At 36.4% G+C, this 11,421-nt stretch overlaps 1 long non-coding RNA gene across 1 annotated transcript in view; it reads left to right on the forward strand.

Moving 5' to 3' along the window:
• Positions 1-9,730, forward strand: part of LOC141373660 (uncharacterized) — a 24,276-nt gene extending 14,546 nt beyond the window's left edge. Inside the window, exons 2-3 of the long non-coding RNA XR_012379902.1 lie at positions 9,210-9,366; positions 9,569-9,730. This is a non-coding gene — a long non-coding RNA (uncharacterized lncRNA). The remainder of the gene's footprint in view (positions 1-9,209; positions 9,367-9,568) is intronic.
• Positions 9,731-11,421: the final 1,691 nt, after the last annotated feature.

Genomic DNA, 11,421 nt, shown 5'->3' on the forward strand with positions numbered 1-11,421 from the left:
TTTATTTATCTATCTATTTATCTATTTATTTATTTATTTATCTATTTATCTATCTATTTATTTATTTATCTATTTATCTATTTATCTATTTATTTATCTATCTATTTATTTATCTATTTATCTATTTATCTATCTATTTATTTATTTATTTATTTATCTATTTATCTATCTGTTTATCTATCTATCTATTTATTTATTTATCTTTTTATTTATCTGTTTATCTATTTATCTATTTATTTATTTATCTATTTATCTATTATTTATTTATTTATTTATCTATTTATTTATTTATTGATCTATTTATCTATTTATCTATTTATCTATTTATCTATTTATTTATCTATTTATCTGTTTATCTATTTATCTATCTATTTATCTTTTTATCTATTTATCTATTTATCTATTTATTGATTGATTGATTGATTGATTGATTAGAGCGAGAGAATGAGTGAGAAAACATGAGCAGGGAGAGGGAGAAGCAGAGTCCCTGCTGAGCAGGGAGCCAGATATGGTGCTAGATCCGAGGGCCCAGGATCATGACCTGAGCTGAAGGCTAATGCTTAACTGACTGAACTACCCAGGTGCCCTATATTAAGATAATTTAAGATCTGTTCATGTTGCTGGGTTCATCCAGTCCATTGCTTCTCTTTCATGCTCTTTCATGCTCTTTCAGACTATGCATCCACTTCTTTTTACTGAGCCTTTCTCCCCAGACTTGGGCAAGTAGATTGCCTTAAACCTTCTGATATTGCATACAAAGCTGCCATTAACAGGCCCATAGTGTCCTTATGAACCTCTCTGGAAACTTCTCTGGAATATATATTCAGGAACAAGTTTGATAAATTACTGAATACAAATGAACTTACTTTGACTATCAGATTATTCTCTAGAATTTTTTTTTTTTTTTAAGATTTTATTTATTTGAGAGAGAGAGAATGAGAGATAGCACGAGAGGGAAGAGGGTCAGAGGGAGAAGCAGACTCCCTGCCGAGCAGGGAGCCCGATGCGGGACTCGATCCCGGGACTCCAGGATCATGACCCGAGCCGAAGGCAGTCGCCCAACCAACTGAGCCACCCAGGCGCCCTATTCTCTAGAATTGATGTTACTACTACACACCCACCATAAGTGCTTGAGAATACCTTTATCCCAATTACCATTAATTGATATTATCCAGCTTTCGGATTTCTTTAGTTTCCCAGCGTGAGGAATATATATATAGCAGTGTCTCATTGTTTTAGTGGCTTATTTCTAGATATTAAAGTTTGAATATGTTTTCATATGTTTGTTAGCAATTTGCATTTTCCTTCTGTGAACTGCATGTTCTTACTCATTACTCATATTTATGTTTTTCTATAAAATATTATATTTATAAATCTGGAATCAGCAAATACCCCTTGAACATCTGAAAGGATAAAATAAAAATGTAATTCTTTTTTTTTAATTTTGTATTTTAATTTTTATTTCTTTTGGCTTTTTAAGCTTTTGTTTTGATTCCATTTAGTAAATACAGTGTTATATTAGTTTCAGGTGTACATTATAGTGATTCAACGATTCCATACATCACCTGGTGCTCATCACAATATGTGCCCTCCTTAATCCCCATCACCTATTTAACCTATTCCCCCCACCAACTTCCCCTCTGGTAACCCATCAGTTTGTTCTTTATAATTCAGAGTCTGTTTCTCGATTTGTCTCTCTCTCTCTCTTTTTCCCTTTGTTGGATAAATAAATTTTTTGGATAAATACCCAGTAGTGCCTTTGCTGGCTTATAAGGTAGTTCTAGTTTTAAATTTTTGAGGAACCTCCATACTGTTTTCCAGAGTGGCTAGCCCAGTTTATATCCCAACCAATAGTGCAGGAGGGTTCCTTTTTCTCCACATCCTCGTCAACACCTGTTGTTTCTTGAGTTTTTTGATTTTAGCCATTCTGACAGCTGTGAAGTGACATCTCGTGGTTTTTATTTGCATTTCTCTGAAGGTAAGTGATGATGAACATCTTTTTCATGTGTCAGTCTGCCATCTGTATGTCTTCTTAGAGAATGTCTATTCATGTCTTCTGCCCATTTCTTAATTGGATTATTTGGTTTGGGTGTTGAATTTTAGAAGTTCTTTATGTATTTTGGATACTAACCCGTTATTGGATATGTCCTTTGTAAATATCTTCTCCCATTCCGTAGGTTGCCTTTTAGTTTTGTTGATTGTTCCTTCCCTGGGCAGAGGCTTTTTATTTTGATATAGTCCAAATAGTTTATGTTTGCTTTTATTTCACTTGCCTCAGGAGACATGTCTAGAAAAAAGTTGCTATGGCCATCATTGCTCATATTTCAGTTGGGTTTCCCATCTTGCTCTGATGGGAAACAGTCCCTTTAGGGTTAGTTTTCATGGACTAAAAATGTTGATGGTGATTCTAGTATCAACAAGAAGATATTTATTTTTTCATTAGAGTGAGTAATTTGACTACTAGGATAACAAGGAAGTTTGCTTAACTGTCACAAGAGATAAAGTCATTTTATAATGACAAAAAGTCACTTCATGAGCACAATATAAATTTAGATAAATTTAAATAAATTATAAATATATATGCACCCAACATTAGAGGACCTAAATATGTAAAGCAAACATTGATAAATCTCGAGACAGAGAGAGACAGAAATATAATAATAGTAGGAGACTTTAGTACCCCACTCTCAACAGTGGAGAGGTCATCCAGACAAAAAAATCAATGAGAAAACAGTAGACCTGAGCAACACTAGACCAAATAGACCTAACATACATATATACACCAAACAGCATCAGAATACATTTTTCTCAAGCATACCTGGAACATTCTGTATGATATGCATGTTGTAAAAAACAAGTCTTTACTAAGTTAAGAAGATTAATTTTATTTATTTAAAAATATTTCCATAAATAAGTACTTGCTTTATTAGAGTTGAGCACAATTACTGTTTCTGATTTCATATTTAAAAATGTTGAATTAAATATTGATAAATTCCAGGGGTGCCTGTGTGGCTAAGTCAGTTCAGCATCTACATTTGGCTCAGGTCATGATCCCAGGGTCCTGGGATCCAGCCCCGCATCGGGCTCCCTGCTCAGTGGGGAGTCTTCTTCCCTCTCCCTCTGCTGCTCCCCCTGCTTGTGCTTGCTCCCTCCCACATTCTCTCTCTTTCTCTTTTTCTCTCTGTGTCAAATAAATAAGTAAAATCTTTAAGAAATATGTATTAATAAAGTCTTATATTTATTTATACTTTTTACTACTTTGAATTCATCAAATATTTGTATAGTTAATAAATTATCTCACAAAGCAGCATTATCTCAAAAGAGAACAGAATAGATTTCCTGAAGCTTGACTTATTATGTAGCTTCTCTAAAATATTTTCATTTAATTAAAAATTATGACATACTAAGCTTCTAAAATTGTTAAAATATTGGTACAGCAGGGATAACACACAAATATTAGATTTAAAATTTATTTTGATACATATATTTTAAATGTAATTCTGTCAATAAAAATATTTGAAAAGATAATTTTTAATTTACATATTTGATGTATCCAAAATACACATTTAGTAGAAATCTTTTAAGAATCTTGTTTTCTTTTTTTTTTTTTAATGAATCCTGTTTTCTTAATGTCTTTCTCTTTGTATGTGTGTGTCTTTCTCTTTTAAAAGGAGAGTGGATTTGTTCAGTTTTGTTGGTGAAATAATAAAGGGCAAGTGACAGAAAATTGTTGGCCAGATTACATCAGTAGCATTTTTAAAGAGCCTTAATTCCTTTTTTAAGAGATATTTTATTTATTTATTTATTCAAGAGAAAGAGAGAGAGCAAGAGGGCTTGATCTCAGGACCCTGAGATTATGACTTGAACAGAAACACAGAATTGGATGCTCAACCGACTGAGCCACCCAGGCACCCCAAGCCTTAATTCTAATCAAATATTGAGAATAACTAAGATATATTATATATACTTAGATATAAGGTATGGTTTTTTCTTTCCCAAACTTTCCTCAGGAAAGAGAAAGTTACCTCATACAAGATTCCTCAAAAAGTTATGAATATTAAAGAATAAACCATCAATAATTTTATTGTTAATAACAAAGTACAGTTTGGAGAAGACACATTAGCCTAAAACAATCCCAGTAGTAATTTTTGGTTGCTCATCAAGGTCACCTGAAGTAATTGGTAAAAATATAAGACAAAGAAATTTAATGTAGATTCAGTGATTATTCTAGGAAACACTTTGTTGTGACAATCATAAAGCTTGGGTATAATTGTAAACATGTCTTTAGAGACTGAGTAAGTGGAGATTTTGGGTTGGATAGGGGAGATTTTGGGTTTGGGTAAAACTTCTGGTAACAGCATTCATGCCTGTATTCAAAAAGTTACCTCCACAACTTACACAGAAATAATAGCAATGTGCTCTGGGAAACTAGGTTAGATAACTCAAATATTCATTTTTAGGAATGAAAAATTGTTGATGTAAAAGATGCATTTGATGAGTTTAAACAAATTGTTGCACAGAGAAAAAGTAATATATTAATGATTTATTTTACATTGTAGGTATATATTACTAATAATGTAGTCAACATTATAAGGTGGCATTATATATCATCAACATCCCTAAAATTTAATCTATTCAAATTGATCCAAAAAGTTTTCTCATTGCTAAAAGAGCAGACCGTATAATATTCATGTCCCTATTATATCCAGCCATAAACAGAGATGCAAATAATATGCTAATTAAAACTGAAAACTTAAAAAAAGTTACAAGTATTTTACGAGTTATAAGTTTGTTGATGAATTTCAATTTGTTAGGTGTATAATAATATAATTATTGTTTCAAAAAGTTCCTTTCATCTGTGTTCAGGGATTCATCTTTTTCTTATCACTTAATATCATTTTAGGGCAGATTGGAAAATATGCCAGTAACTTTGGCTATTAAAATTTAGACCTATTTTTTAATTTCAGTCCCATATTCTTTTCAAAGTTTCTTTTCTTTAATTTCCTAGGGAGAAGTTTGAACCCTTTTGTTCAAGGTTGAAGTGCGTATATGAGAGAAGAAGGGAGAGAGAGAAGAGAAAGCATGTTTTTCTAAGTGAATGAAGTTTAAAAGTTCCCTCCATTGTCATATCCCCATGGAATGTTGTTTATGGCAGAGAGAATAAGAGATGGAATATTCAAATTCAAGGACACTACAGGGTCAAGTAAACAGAGAAATACCTGATCTGGGTGAATAATCAAAACAACAGTCAACATTTTGCAGCTCATATTAAGAGGAAACACTGTGTAGATTATGCTTATGGTAAAATTTGAAGATCTGAAGAAGCAGAATATTAAAGCCTAGAAATAATTGCCACCATGCCCTTCTATTTTTAAAAAAAGTATTTATTTTAGAAAGAGAGAATATGCATACCTGTGTGGGGTGAGGGAATGGAGGGGGAGGGAGACAAGCAGACTCCCCGCTGAGTGTGGAGCTGGAATTGGGACTCAATCCCAGGACACTGAGGTCATGACCTGAGCCAAAATCAAGAGCTGGATGCTTAACTGAATGAGCCACCCAGGCATCCCCCCTCCCACATGTCCTTCTATGTAACATGCAGTCTTCCATGCATTGTACTTATTTTAATCTTCTTTAAAAAGTCTTTAGGGTAGGGACACCTGGGTGTCTCAGTCGTTAAGCATCTGCCTTCGGTTAAGGTCATGATCCCAGGGTCCTGGGATCGAGTCCCACGTTGGGCTCCTTGTTCAGTGAGGAGTCTGCTTCTCCCTCTGCCTGCCGCTCCCCCCGCCCCCGCCGCTTGTGCTCTCTCTTGCTCTCTCGCTCTTTCTCTCTCTCATATAAATAAATAATAAAATCTTTAAAAAAAAAAGTCTTTAGGGTAGATAATCTTACTACCTCGTTTTAGATTAGGAAACAGGCATACAACTTGTTGAGAGTTAGAAAGTGGAGACACTGGTATTCAAATGCTAGCCCTCTAACTCCTGAGTGTATGCTCTTCGTCAGTATGCAATACTGTCTGTCCTTCAGTATCCTGGAAAGTCTGTTAAGTGAGAACATGTCATGTGGAACGATGCCTGGAAAATGTTACAGTATAGCAGAGGCGGGACAAGGCAATGAGATTTCAAAACAGAACTGCTTTCTTTGGGTCACATTGCCTGCTTCTCTCCTCCAGCCCAGAGCTTCCTTGCTTTGACCGTAGTGTGAGAGGGCACCGGAACCAGCTCTATACCCAGATATCACAGTCCAGAGGTATGGGGGAGTTATGACTGTGGGCTGAAAATTTTCAGAATGTGGGTACAGGATTCCATGGATAAGTATTTCCTGCTTTTTTCTTCCCCCAAATAGAAAGTCCTGAGACACTATATAGCTTTGCAGACAGTCCAAATGAAGGGATTAAAGTCACCCAGGTGGCTAATTGAATAATGCAGCTTTGTGTTGGCTCTTCTTGCTTTCCAGCTTTGCTCCTTTGACCTTTGATCCAGCTCCCTGGGATTAAACCCTCCCCAGTAAATTGCTCTTGTGTTAACCTTTGTCTCAAGGCTCTAAGGGAAACCAGGGTCAGAACATCAGTAATATGTCTATTTCAGCAGGTTAGCTGTGTAGTGGAGGGGAGCATTGTGTATCACTGAGAGTTTTCTTAGGGTAAAGAGGCTAGATTATTGATCCTCAACCCTCGCTGCATAATAGAATTATCTGAAGAGATTTTTTTAAATAATTAACTTTTCTAGAGCAATTTTAGGTTCACAGCAAAATTGAGAGGAAGGTACAGATTTGCCATGTCCCCCCTGCCACACATGCACGGCCTCCTCATTATCAAGGACCCTCATCAGAATGGTACATTTGCTTCATTTGATGACCTACATTCACACATCATAATCCATAGTTTACATTAGAATTCACTCTTGGTTTTGTTTATTCTATGCATTTGGATAAATGTGTAATGATTTGTATCCACCATTATAGTATTGTGCAGAGTATTTCATCCTCTGTATTGTGCCTATTCATCTCTGCCCTTCCCTTCCACCTTCCCACAGCCTCTGGCAAACACTGATCTTTTTACTGTCTCTGGAGAGAAATTTAAAAATAATTTTATCTGTGTCCCACCTTCAGAAATTCTGATTTAATAATTCTGGAGTTGGTCTGAGCATCAGTAAGTTTTGAAATTTTCTGGATGATAATATATAGCCAGGATTGAGAAACCTGGACTAAATCATGCTTAAATTATTAAAAGAAGGATTTAAAAGAGAAGGAGAGATCAAAGTGGGATATTTCATAGTTCACAGCTTTTCAGAAAAGGGAAGAGAATGGGATTCAGGGTACATGTGGAGAGATTAATTTGTGCAAGACAGGGGAACACCTACATGGTAAGGACCCAGGAATTTGTTTTCTCTCACATTCTTCTGCACAGGCATTGCCTGGGGATCTCGTTAAAATGCAGGTTCTGATTCTTTAGATCTGGTCTGAAATTCTAACGTCTGACAAACTCCAGGTGATGCAGTGCTGCTGGTCTGTTAGACACATTTTTATTAGCAAGGACTTGGGGTTTATGTTTTTTCAGGTAAATGTGATCAAAAGGCAAAGGGGAAAGGGAGCTTAGGGTGTATTTAAAAATAATTCTTGACAATGCTTAACTGATGATCCATGGAATCTAAGCTCAATAAAAAGGGAAGTGAAAAAGAGATTATTGAATAGGACACAATTAGAGGGGTCAGGGACTGAAGGTTTTGATGCCAATGAGACATTACTGAAGAAATCAAGTTGGAAATATAGGACGGTGTGGTGGTCTCAGAGTGGGATATTTGCATTAATGGTATTGGGTAGGAATGAATTTCAGGTAATGAAAAGTGAAGGGCTCAAACTGAGGGAGCTAGGTAAGAGTAAAGGAGATCATTAGAGAGAAGATCAAGGAATTACAAGGCCAGGAGGTTAGATTACTCTTAAAGAGGTTCAAGTTTGGTGAAGAGGAAAGCATGAGTCATACAACAAAGTCTTCAGTGGATGAAAGGGACTCACTGATAGATTATTATGACAGAGGGTAGAATTATTTAAGTTGATTGGTATGAACCTCAAAGGTGTAGGGCTTTTTTTAGGAACAGTAATTTCCATTCCAACATGACATTAGGAAACATGGAGGACATAACTCCATTCTTTTGCCCCAGAAGTACTTGAGATGTAAGAGAATAGAATCTCTGCTTACAGGCCTACAGAGATTTCAGTTATAGGAAGAAAGATGGAGCATGTGAAGTAGTTGAGGATGGAGAAAAACTCGACAGATCTCAGAAAACAAGTTCTAGCATCACAGTTTGGGGTGAAAGCAGTAGGAGGATTAAGGTCCAGGAGAGAAATTATAGATAAATTTTGGGGAGACAGTTAGTGAAGAAGAAAAGTCCAGAAAGGCTGTTTGGGCAGTGACCAAGAAAAACATCAGTTGGGTTGGGGGTGGTTATCTTCTTATATTTTCTTGGAGAAAGACATGCTCTTGGGTAAAATAGTAATCCTATGTGTTTTGGAAAGGACTCCCCAACTCCTTTCCTCCAAAGAGCCAGACATTTTCATCTCTTTAGTCTGCTGATGTTGACAACTGCAATTAGTGCAGTACTAGATAGTAACATGGAGAAAATGGATGTAAACCAAGAAGGCATCATTTCTAGCATCTCAGGAGCTTAGAAGTCTCCAAATGAAGATAGGAGTCTTATTTTCTCCTAAGAACTCATGCCATAGACTGTCAGAAATAGTGTAAGATGATGGCTAAGGATTGATACAGTTCCTGGAACCAGGCTGCTTGGGTCCAAATTTTGACTCCGACCCATACTAGCTTCACGACTTTGGCAAGTTACTGAACCTGCCACAGGATCGTTATCTATAAAATGAGCATAGTTACAGTGTCTAACTCACGGGTCTGTGGTGAGGATTTAGTAAATTAATATGTGTAAAGCATTAAGAAGAGTGACTAACACATAGTGCTATACAAGTGTTTGATGCTTTATTTAAATAATTGCTGGGCTTATCATATGTTATTTTGATTTAAGGAGGGGTTTTTTTTGTTTTTTTTTGTTCTTTTGTTTTTTTGTTTTTTAGGGAAGATCATAATCTAACAGCAAATCCCTAGGAGATGAGTCCTTACTGTTCATTATTTAATAGTTACAACTAAAACAACTGCAAGTTGCATAGACATATATACACACTTTTTTTTTTTTTTAATCTTTTAGGCAAAGCGAAATTACGTCAGCGTACCAGTGGAAATATTGCAAAGCAGAGATTGGGAGTAGGTAAGACAATGCTATGGAAAGAAGGAACTGCCACCTAAACAGAGAGGGGGCTGGTATTTAAAACACCACAGAGTGAGAAGACAACCAGAGGCTTCAGGTGAGCCAGACTTCTCACTGCATGTGGGAGTCTCAGCCACTCCCAAGGTGGGTGTAGAATTCCATGGGAGGCAAGGCTCTCAGATGGAAATAAATTGAAAGCAGTTTTAATTACAGTATTCCTGTACTTGTTACTGAGGAAGGCAGGCAGCTGCCTGTGAAGAAACCAGTGAATTGAACTTTGTTGTTGTTCACTTCCTCAGTGGAAGTTTGATACCTCCTGGCCGTGAGCTGCTTGGAATAAAAGCACCCACCATGAGCCAGATGGTGAGGTATATACCCCAAGTGCATCTACCCAGGAAAAATTGACCTCTCAATCCAAGCCACATCGTTATTTGGGAGGATCAGGAAGCTCAATGAATATTTTTCATTAATTTCCTTTGACTAAAGATCCTTTTGCGTTAGGAAGAAATTGCAACATGTTTCCAATCCAGCACCTAAATAAATCTTTGTCTTTACACATTTTCTTGTCTATTTCCAAGGCTTTCTTCATTCATTCAAGCAATGTTGATTGGCTTTATTGTTTGCCAGGCAGGATGGTTAATTTTATGTATCAACTTGAGTGGGCCATAGGATGCCCAGACATTTGATCAAATAGGATTCTGGGTGTGTGTGTGAGGGTATTTCTGGATAACATTAACACTGAATGAGACCAAGTAAAGCAGATTGTCCTCCCCAGTGGGGTATGCCCTGGGTAAGCAGAAATTTCCATTAGTAAGAATAAATTCCTCCTGCCTGACTACTGAGGTGGGACATCATTTTTTCTCCGGCTTTCAGACACGAACTGAAACTTCTCTTCTTCGTTCTCAAGTATTATGGCTTTTAGATGGCACTCACACCATTAGCTCCCTTGGTTCTCAGAACTTTGGACTTGGACTAGAACTACACTGTCAATTCCACATCTCTGGCTTGCCAATTGCAGATCTTGGGAATTCTTAAGCTTCCATAATTGCATGTTCAATTTCTTTTAATAAATCTCTTTCTGTATAATATATACATTCTACTGGTTCTGATTCTCTCAAGAACCCTGGCTAATATACCAGGCTTTTAGTTAGATGTTAGAAATAGAGTAATTGACAAGTTGGTCAAATCCCAAGCACTTCCAACGTAGTGAGCATTACCAAATAATTACATAAATTTAAAATATTTTATTTTATTTTTTTATAAATTTATTTTTTATTTGAGAGAGCGAGAATGAGAGAGAGAGCACATGAGCGGGGGCAATGGTCAGAGGGAGAAGCGGACTCCGGCTGAGCAGGGAGCCCGATGCGGGACTCGATCCCGGGACTCCAGGATCATGACCTGAGCCAAAGGCAGTCGCTTAACCGACTGAGCCACCCAGGAGCCCTAAAATATTTTAGATTTGTCCCAAGTGCCTAAAGGAAATTCACGTTTATATTTTTTTTCTTTTTCTTTTGAGAAGGAGATAATATTGTAGAATATTTGCATCTTCCTGTTTGATAGGGATATTTCCATACATGTGAGTTACCAAATATTCTGTACTATGTGCTTTCCATGTTGGATATTTGATCCTGCTGCTTTAGTCTGAATTTCCCCAGGTTTAAATTTGAAGCACCACTCTAATCCTTGCATTGATAGAGTAACTCTATCCTAATGAAAATTCAGATCAGATGCTATTTTAAAGATGGAAATATTTTTAATTTACATTTTGAAAGAAATGACCCTAGAATAAGTAAAACCATAAAAAAGATGAAAGAATCTTCAGATTTCTACGTAACAAAAATAAGTCTATATAATTCAAATCCCACTGCCATTAGCCAACTGGGTGAGTTTTGATAAGTCACATTTTTTTTAATTTATAATAATGAGATTTTACTTCTCTCTAAAGTTTTTTTCTGACTCAAAAAGGCAGGCTTAATCACTTCCTCCTTTGTGTATTTCTGTACTGCTTATTGACTTGTAGTTAGATATCTCTCTGCCATGGGACTGTGCTCATGTGTCCTGTGAGCTCCAAGAGGGGTGATGCCCCTCTAGGCAGCCAGCACTCATTCTCAGTCTCCCTTTCCGTCCCTAGTCACCAGCAGAGCGGGGCGCA

Source organism: Callorhinus ursinus, unplaced genomic scaffold, assembly GCF_003265705.2.
Source record: "Callorhinus ursinus isolate GAN/ISIS: 27379988/994484 unplaced genomic scaffold, GSC_fseal_2.0 scaffold11, whole genome shotgun sequence".
NCBI lineage: Eukaryota > Metazoa > Chordata > Mammalia > Carnivora > Otariidae > Callorhinus > Callorhinus ursinus.